The 9,621-nt window shown below is 41.2% G+C and overlaps 1 long non-coding RNA gene across 1 annotated transcript; it reads left to right on the top strand.

The window, feature by feature from the left end:
* Nucleotides 1–1,452: 1,452 nt before the first annotated feature.
* LOC120928648 lies at nt 1,453–2,495 on the top strand. The gene is made up of 5 exons (XR_005747280.1): nt 1,453–1,490; nt 1,615–1,746; nt 1,849–1,928; nt 2,053–2,127; nt 2,394–2,495. It is a non-coding gene; the product is annotated as an uncharacterized LOC120928648 (long non-coding RNA).
* Nucleotides 2,496–9,621: the final 7,126 nt, after the last annotated feature.

Here is a 9,621-nt window from a genome sequence, read left to right as displayed (position 1 = left end):
CAATGACGTCACTCTTTTACCCAACGGTCGCATTCACAAACTAAAGTTCCGTGTCACCTGTCAATCGGTGGGCGTCGTCTACTTGGCATCTTGCCAATGTGGATGTTTCTATGTTGGCAAGACCAAGAGACCGTTTTTTAAACGCATTAGAGACCATGTCAACCCTCTATATAAGCGTCTAATGACCACTGCTTTAAATAGACATGTAGGTTGCCTACATGACTTTGATCTTAACGCTGTAAGTTTCTCAGCCCTGGAGCATGTTCCTATACATGTTCGAGGTGGAGGAATTGACCAGACCTTACTCCAACTTGAAACCAAATGGATACATCAGTTAGATGCCACTAAATTTCCGGGGTTGAACGAATATATCAGTTTCAAGCCCTTTCTGTGAAAGAAATATTTATAAGAAATTCTATTATTATTAAATAAAATGGTGTGGCCTCTACGTTATTCCATCTAGGAAAGGTGTTATGGTCTGGTCATTTCCTCCCTCCTCATTACATCCTGCTCTATTGCCACTCTCCAGCAGGTCCTACATGTATCCTACTTTGACCACCAAACTCTTTGCCCCATATTCCACCTAGTGGGCAAGTTCCGGCACTGGCTAAAATCAACCCACCTGCTCCCATTTATGATGGGGGCAATAATGTGTTATATATTGCTATATATCATTATAACAACCACATTTACTTCCTTTGAATATTGATGTATAATTTATGAATCAATAATAATGTTGTCGATTTTTGATTGTATGTATTGAAATATACTGAATACATATGTTTGTACATATAGTGTAAACCCTACATTTTTCATTTTATTGGTAAATATGTTGTATATAATTTTTTATTTTGGCTTGGGTCTCTGGCTTGGCAATTTTTCCTTTCTGGGTTCACCTATATGTGGGACTAGCTTGAGCCCTAATTAGTTCTGGAGGTAATGCGCATCCTTCCCAATAAGCCACTACAGCCCTTTTCCATACATCAGCCCATTCACATCCCTGTTCAGGGTCTCTCTCCCCTTCCTATTAGTGAATTTTTGTTTGTCTTAATTCTTTATTATATTTTGACTTCTACAATATAGGATCTACTGCTTTTGCTTTCATGTTTGATTGCTTGGTTTGCCTTGATCAGTCAGCTTGCGGTCATGGTCCACGCCGCTCTGTGTATGTGTGACTGTCTTGGTGCTGCTGGCTGGCAATCGCTCTCTTTTAGTGCTCCGTGTTCCTCCCCTCTGCACTCATACGTTTTCTTCCTTTTTTCCTTTTTCTCCAGAGTGCGGCTCCGCTGATTGGCCGGTGTCATCATATGACACGGCTGCTTCAGCGCTAAGGAGTGTGGGAATTGTAGGCATCTCAGCGACCATGTGACCTCTGAGATCCAATCGCGATGCACCCGCCTCCCCAACAGGCTATATATAGCATGATATGATCATTATCTGTCTGCTACCAACAGGGTACTGACATATGTCTTTATTCCTCTTAAAGATAGGTAAGTTTCCATCCTGCAACCATTCACTCTCCTCACTATTGTCTCCTCTGTGTAAGGTTTGAATACTTATGGCTAAACCTTCACTTTTTCATTTATTTTCATTCATTTTCTACCCTTTTTAAAGGAGATTATCTGTGGACTTTTCAGCTGCAATTGACTGGTCCTTGATTTTTGCTGCAAACGACTAGCCTTTGACTTTCTATCACCAGCTGATGTTTGCTTGCACTCAGACTGTTCATCTAGTTAAATACTCCATGTAAGTTGATCCCTTGCTTACACTTAATAATTTAGTTACCCATGTTCTCATTAACTTTATGAAGTATACAAAATCTATTCAAACACTTTTTTTTCTTCTCAGATGAATTGAGGCTCTTCAGTGCCCATGTTATTGTCTTACTTAATTCCCCTGTATTCACCTTGATTTTATTACGCTTCAAGGTATGGCTGTTTTACATATATTAACCCTATTGACTCTATTATGGATTTGTTTAATTAGTTGAAACAGATCATAATTTAATAACCCATATTCTAACATAGATTCTTTTTCTTCTGTATTTTTAAGTCCTGTCAGTTGAACTTGGATTTCAATATCCACCCTGAGGGGGTTTTTCCTTGACTGGCTGTGCATGAAGCTAGGGTAGGTTTTATTTCTCCTACCTATGGAATTTTGCTGCCAGCCCCCTCTCATGGGCTGAACAGCATGGGCTGCTACCAGGCTGTGGATATATGCGCATTTGCTCCTATGAACTTTGGTTTCTCTTGCCCCGCCAGAGATCCCAGCCAAACTTTTGTTTGTACTCTATATACATGACATGTTTTGTTGAACATATATAATCGAAGTTCTTTTAGAGCTTATATTGTATGCATATGTTAAAATTGTTTTATTCTTTTTCATCTCTTTAGAGTAATCTAGAGAGACGATCTTGTCCTAATTCCCCTGAAGAAGCCAAGAGGCGAAACTAGTAGGGTCGACCTGATCGAAAAAATTATTTCTAGATCTTGCTCCCACAAAATAATTTATGCACTATCTGTATATTGAATTACTATATTTTGTAAAAATTGAATGAATAAACCTTTTTTATATATTTTTATATATACATACATACTTTGTCTGGTTTTTTTCATCGCACCGCAATAATCCCCCCAACTCTTCCAAAAAATTCCCCTCCTTTGAATCTATTTTGGGATGAGGTGCTGTATCCTTTTTTAGGACTCTCGATCACATACCCCCCAATCAGCTAAGATAACAAATGAGTGGCTATGGGACAATTCTGTGAATGTCCTTAAGTAACCCAGCCAGAGTCCAGGCTTGAACCCGACTGAACAGCTCTCAAGAGATCTTAAAATAGCTGTACACCGATGCTCCCCATCCAACCTGATGGAGCTTAACCACTTGACCACTGGGCACGTAAACCCCCTTAATAACCAGACCAATTTTCAGCTTTCGGTGCTCTCACAATTTGAATGACAATTACTCAGTCATACAACATTGTACCCAAATGAAATTTTCGTCCTTTTTTTCACACAAATAGAGCTTTCTTTTGGTGGTATTTAATCACCGTTTGGGTTTTTTATTTTTTGCGCTATAAGAGAAAAAAGACTGAAAATTCTGTAAAAAAAATGAATTTTTCTTTGTTTCTGTTATAAAATTTTGCAAATTTAGTATTTTATCTTCATTCTTTTGCATAAATGTGAAAGATGAAGTTACGCCGAGTAAATAGATACCCAACATGTTACCCTTCAAAATTGCACACGCTCGTGGAATGGCGCCAAACTTCGCTACATACAAATCCCCATAGGCGACGTTGCAGAGTATGGATGTTATTGCAGAGTATGGATGTTATTGCAGAGTATGGATGTTATTGCAGAGTATGGATGTTATTGCAGAGTATGGATGTTATTGCAGAGTATGGATGTTATTGCAGAGTATGGATGTTATTGCAGAGTATGGATGTTATTGCAGAGTATGGATGTTATTGCAGAGTATGGATGTTATTGCAGAGTATGGATGTTATTGCAGAGTATGGATGTTATTGCAGAGTATTGCACAGGGAGGGATGGATGGCTGGATCTGTGACTGCATTTGTCACAGATCCAGCCCACAGTGCTGCTGCTGCTGCCGCTCTCCCCCTCTCCTCTTACACTGTACCGTTCGGTACAGAGAGGGGAGGGAGGAACCGGCGTCATCACATGACACCGGTTTGTTTACTAGTGATCGCTCCGTCATTGGACGGAGCGTTCACGTGGTAAACCACCGCTATCAGCTATAAGGCGGTTGTTAACTGGTTAAGAGGCCCTGCAAAGAAGAATGGGAGAAACTGCCCAAAAATAGGTGTGCCAAGCTTGTAGCATCATACTCAAAAAGACTTGAGGCTGTAATTGGTGCCAAAGGTGCTTCAACAAAGTATCAAACAAAGGCTGTGAATACTTATGTACACTTGATTTTTTTTTTACATATAAAGATATATAAATTTGCAAAGATTTCAAACAAACTTCTTTCACATTGTCATTATGGGGTATTTTTTGTAGAATTTTGAGTAAAATAATTGATTTAATCAATTTTGGAATAAGGCTGTAACATAACAAAATGTGGAAAAAGTGAAGCGCTGTGATTACTTTCCAGATGCACTGTGTGTATATATATATATATATATATATATATATATATATATATATATATATATATATATATATATATATATATATATATATATATATATATATATATATATATATATATATATATATATATTACCACATTTCATCACACAATAAATATGCTGTTATGCAATATAGTATAATACGCTTCTACTCTTTTACAATAAGTACTGTATGCCCGTATATGCCATTGCGGAATATGGCTTTGTTGTCTACCCCCTAGAGCGAGTTCTGAAGTCAGCTTTGGTTAATATTTAACGTCTGTGTTCTTTACACCTTCTCTTCAACAGAAGAAACTTGGGGGAAGGGAAGCAGAGATAAGGAATTGGAAAAGTATGACTAAAAAGGAAGGAGAAAGTCATATGTCACTGCATGGTAATTAAAAATGAAGAAACGAAAATGTATTCTCATTGATTGCCATGATTTGTGAAGACAAATGTCTTGAATAAAAACTACTTTTGCACATCTGCAGATATTATACTTTCGATAAAGAAGTACATCTGTATTCATCATGCAGAGAGATGCATTACCAAGATGATTAACAAAAGAACGCAGACCTCACCTCATCTCTATATTTTCCCTTTGTGTACAGGCAGAGCACAGTTATCAGCTCACAAGATTCCTGGCAGGATCACCAGGTATTTTTTTTTTTTTTCAATTTTAACAGCTATAGCAAAAAAACTTTCAATGGTATATTTAGCAGACCAAAGGGGAGCAAATAAGAGAAGCTCATTGTTAGGGCAGCCCAGGTGCAGCATGCATCCTTCCATTAAGATGAAGGATGTGCACCACTGTACTCGTGTATATGGCGGTGCTATAGTAAACACACGTATAGCATATGAATAAGCAGATCATTTTCATTCATTTAGGGTAATTATATGGCTGTATGCACCTGGGCTACTGGGGTGGTAAAAATACACTGGGCTTAATACTGGCCTGGCTCAGGCGGCCTGTGTGCAAGAGCCCTTAATCTAGCCATATCACCGATATAATGGAACTGTTTTTTTTGCTAATTTAGTTTGCCTCTCTGTAACCAGTGTGGCTGCAATCATTTTGCTAGGTAAATTTAGTTGTGCTCACTGTAATAAGTGCAGCTGTATTTGATTAGTTAGGTCTGTTCAGTGTTTAAGCTGCTGCTGGTTTGATTGCTTCTTCTGCTTTCCAGAGAACAGGACATTCCTCTGGAACATAGGCATGGAGCAATGTGAAAAGTATGAATATTTACGGCATACTGTTATGCCGCGTACACACGATCGGTCAAACCGATGAGAACGGTCTGATGGACCGTTTTCATCAGACCAAGCCGATCGTGTGTAGGCCCCATCGGTTATTTATCCATAGGTTAAAAAAATTCAATCTTGTTTTAAATTTAACCGATGGATACCTAACCGATAGAAAAAAACGATCGTTTGTAGGCATGTTAAAAATCCATGCATGCTCAGAATCAAGTCGACGCATACTTGGAAACAGCATTGAACTTCATTTTTATCAGCACGTCGTTGTGTTTTACGTTGCCGCGTTCTGACACAATGGTTTTTTAAACCTATGGTGTGTAGGTACGACTGACCATCAGTCAGCTTCTTCGGTTAACCAATGGAAAAATCCATCAGACCGCTCTCATCGGTTTGACCGATCGTGTGTACAGGGCATTAGACAGGTCAATTTGGTTATCTGCGGGCAGGTCGGTAAGTGAGCTTGGAGTTTTCCTTGGAATTATCTTTGGCTTTTTTTCTAACATACTGTATGTTGCCTTCCAATGCTGCTTGCTGTAATGGCCAGTTATGCCTTGTACACAAGACCGGTTTTCCCGTCTGAAAAAAACTCTGATGCCTTGTACACACGTTCGGGTTTCTCGGCGGTCAGAAGACCGCCGGGAAATTCAAGGGGAGAACCGAGAATCGGCTCGGTCACTTTTCCCGGTGTACACATGCCCGGTTTTCCTGACAGGTCAGGAAAAACTGCCATGTGTATGCTCCACAGCAGTGTTTCCCCATAGGAAAACTGCGGGAAAAAAAACGTTCTAATTTTTTTCCCCGCAGTTTTTCTTTCGGGAAAACTTCTAGGGAGCATACACACGGCCGGTTTTCCAGACCAAAAGAAAACATGTGTGTACGAGGCATTAAGGTTTTTCCGACGGAGTTCAGATGGAATTCCGCTCAAGCTGTCTTGCATACACACGGTCACACTAATATCCGACAGTCAAGAACGCTGTGACATACAACACTACGATGAGCCGAGAAAATTAAGTTCCATGTTCCCGAGCATGCGTCAAATTGTTTCCGAGCATGCGTGGTGTTTATTTCGTCGGAAAAGCATACAGACGATCGGAATTTCCGCTCAAATTTTTTTCCGACGGAAAAATTAAAAACATGTTCTCTATGTAATTCCGTTGGAATTTCTGACGGAAAAAGTCAGATGGGGCATACACACGGAATATCCGATCAAAAGCTCCCGTCTGACTTTTTCCGTTGCAAATTCTGCTCGTGTGTACAAGGCATTATAGGTGGGGACAGTGGCATCCTTTTTTGTATGAATATTTATACAGCCCTTGCCAATCTCAGGAAGGGTGGCCCTGAAGGTTGCTGAGAATCTGTATAAATACTCTGAGACACAGAGCTGCTGGGTCCTTTCCTTCCTTGAGAGGATTACAGCCTGGAGGGCTGGCTGCCCTTTGGGCAGCGTTGCCATGTGCTTGCTTATCATGAGGCCCAAGGTGGGCGAACTGAGGGCCTGAATGATGAAGCTACAGAGAGCTGACTAATGGGCTGTCATCTGCACACAGGGCCGCCATTAGGGGGGTACAGGCAGTACACCTGTAAGGGGCCCGGAGGTCCCCAGGGGCCCGGATGGCAACCCCCCTTTTTTTTTATATAATTTTTATTTTAGTTCTATATATATATATATATATTAAGGGCCCAGAGGTCCCCAGGGCCCTGGATGGAAACTCCCCCTTTTTTTATATATAAATGTTTATTTTTATTTTTTATATATTTGTTTTTATTTATTTTTTATTAAAGGGCCCAGAGGTCCCGGATGGCAGCCCCCCTTTTTTGTAATTTATTTTTATAAAAAATAATAAAAAAAGCCCCCCCCGCTTCTCAATTTCAGGCGGCAGCACCCCCACCCCCACCCCCCCCAGTTCTCTGCCCCAGGGGGCCCATGCCTGAAGCTGTGTAAGGGGCCCCATAATTCCTGATGGCGGCCCTGCCTGCACATCTAGTCTGGTATCACAGGAGAAACAGTACAGACTGCTGAGAGATCTTAGAGGCTTCTGGGCTGCTGCTATTGCGAAGGACTTCTGCTTCAGCGTTACAGAAAGGAGTTCACTGTCCTCAACTTGTACATAGTCCTCTTTTTGAATTATCTCACTCAATTCCCTCAACCTTATCCTAGTTACTCCAAAAATAAACACATCGAAGAGAACACCCCTAGACCTGTTATTCAGCCAAAGAGTGAATGTGAACCTGTGCCTGGCTGCGGGGCAATCTACTGGGAAAGGGGTCCTGGGTAATTTCCAGCAGCTTCTTCAGGGGAAGCACTACATTTCATTGTAACCACTTCAATACTGACGTATTGTCATATCGTATATCTGCCATCCTGGGTGGACGTCATATGACGTCCTCGCGACCTCCCGGCCCGCGGATGCCGATGCGCGTGCCTGGTGGCTGCGATGACCCCCAGGTACCCGCGATCGGCAGTTACAGAGCCAGGGACGTGGATCTCTGTGTGTAAACACAGAGATCCACGTCCTCTTAGGGAGAGGAGACCGACGGTGTCTCCCTTGTACATAGGGACACCGATCGGTCACCTCCCCCAGTCAGTCCTCTCCCCCCACAGTTAGAATCACTAAATAGGGAACACATTTAACCCCTTGATTGCCCCCTAGTGTTAACCCCCTTCCCTGACAGTCACATTTATACAGTAATCAGTGCATATTTATAGCACTGTTGGCTGTATAAATGTGAATGGTCCCAAAATAGTGTCAAAAGTGTCCCCAACTGTCTGCCGTAATATCGCAGTCCTGACAAAAATCGCTGATCGCTGATAGTAAAAAAAATGATAATGAAAAAAAATGTCATAAATCTATGCCCTATTTTGTAGGCGCTATAACTTTTGCGCAAACCAATCACTACACACTTATTGCATTTTTTTTACCAAATATATGTAAAAGAATATACATTGGCCTAAACTGAGAAAAAAAAAAATTTGAAAAAAATTGGGATATTTATTATAGCAAAAAGTAAAAAATAGTGGGCCAGATTCAGAAAGATATATGACGGCGTATCTCCTGATACGCCGTCGTATCTCTGAGTGCGCTCGGTCGTATCTATGCGACTGATTCATAGAATCAGTTACGCATAGATATCCCTAAGATCTGACAGGTGTAAGTGTCTTAATCCGTCGTATCTTAGGCTGCAATTTCGCGCTGGGCGCTAGGTGGCGCTTCCGTTTGTTTACGCAAGGAATATGCAAATTACTATTTACGTCGATTCAAAAACGAACGACCGCCCGGCGCTTTTTTTTTTACGTCGTTTGCGTTCGGCCTTTTCTGGCGTAAAGTTACCCCTGCTATATGAGGGGTATGTGTGGCATATCCTAAGCGTATTTTAAGTATGGCCGTCGTTCCCGCGCCAAGTTTTGAATTTTTTTACGTCGTTTGCGTACGTCGTTCGCGAATACGGCTGGACGTAATTTACGTTCACGTCGAAAGCAATGACGTTTTGCGGCGGATTTTCGAGCATGCAAACTGGGATGTTTTCACGAACGGCACATGCGCCGTTCCAAAAAAACATCAAATACGCGGGGTCAAGCCAAATTTAAGTAAAACACGCCCCCTACATCCCCATTTGAATTACGCAACCTTACGCCGCAACACATACGTTACACCGCCGTAACTATAGGCGCAAGTTCTTTCTGAATACAGAACTTGCGCCCAAAGTGAGAGCGGCGTAACGTATCTGAGATACGTTACGCCGGCCGGACAGATACGCTCAGGTATCTGAATCCGGCCCATTGTATTTTTTTTTTTTTCAAAATTGTCGCTCTTCTTTTTTTTTTAGCGCAAAAATAAAAACCGCAGAGATGATCAATCACCACCAAAAGAAAGCTCTATTTGTGAGAAAACGGGACATCAATTTTGTTTGGGAGCCACATTGCACGACCACGCAATTGTCATTCAAAGCGTGACAGTGCTGAAAGCTGAAAATTGGCCTGGGCAGGAAGGGGGTGAAAATGCCCGGTATTGTGTGCTTGGGATACATATGGAAATAAACGCTAAAGACACCTATTAAGAGTATCACATGCAACCTTTTTTGCAATTTATAAGTACATTAGGATAAGAACACTAATGTTTATATGAGTTTATAATCAACTAATATCTATATCACTGATACACATTAACCTTTGTCACAGTCTAGCACTTGCACTTTCACCTGAGAAGTGTGACTCACTGTTGCAGGTTCACTCTTTAGGT

This window comes from Rana temporaria, chromosome 2 (assembly GCF_905171775.1).
Source record: "Rana temporaria chromosome 2, aRanTem1.1, whole genome shotgun sequence".
Taxonomy (NCBI): domain Eukaryota; kingdom Metazoa; phylum Chordata; class Amphibia; order Anura; family Ranidae; genus Rana; species Rana temporaria.
This window is presented reverse-complemented; position numbering and strand designations above follow the sequence as displayed.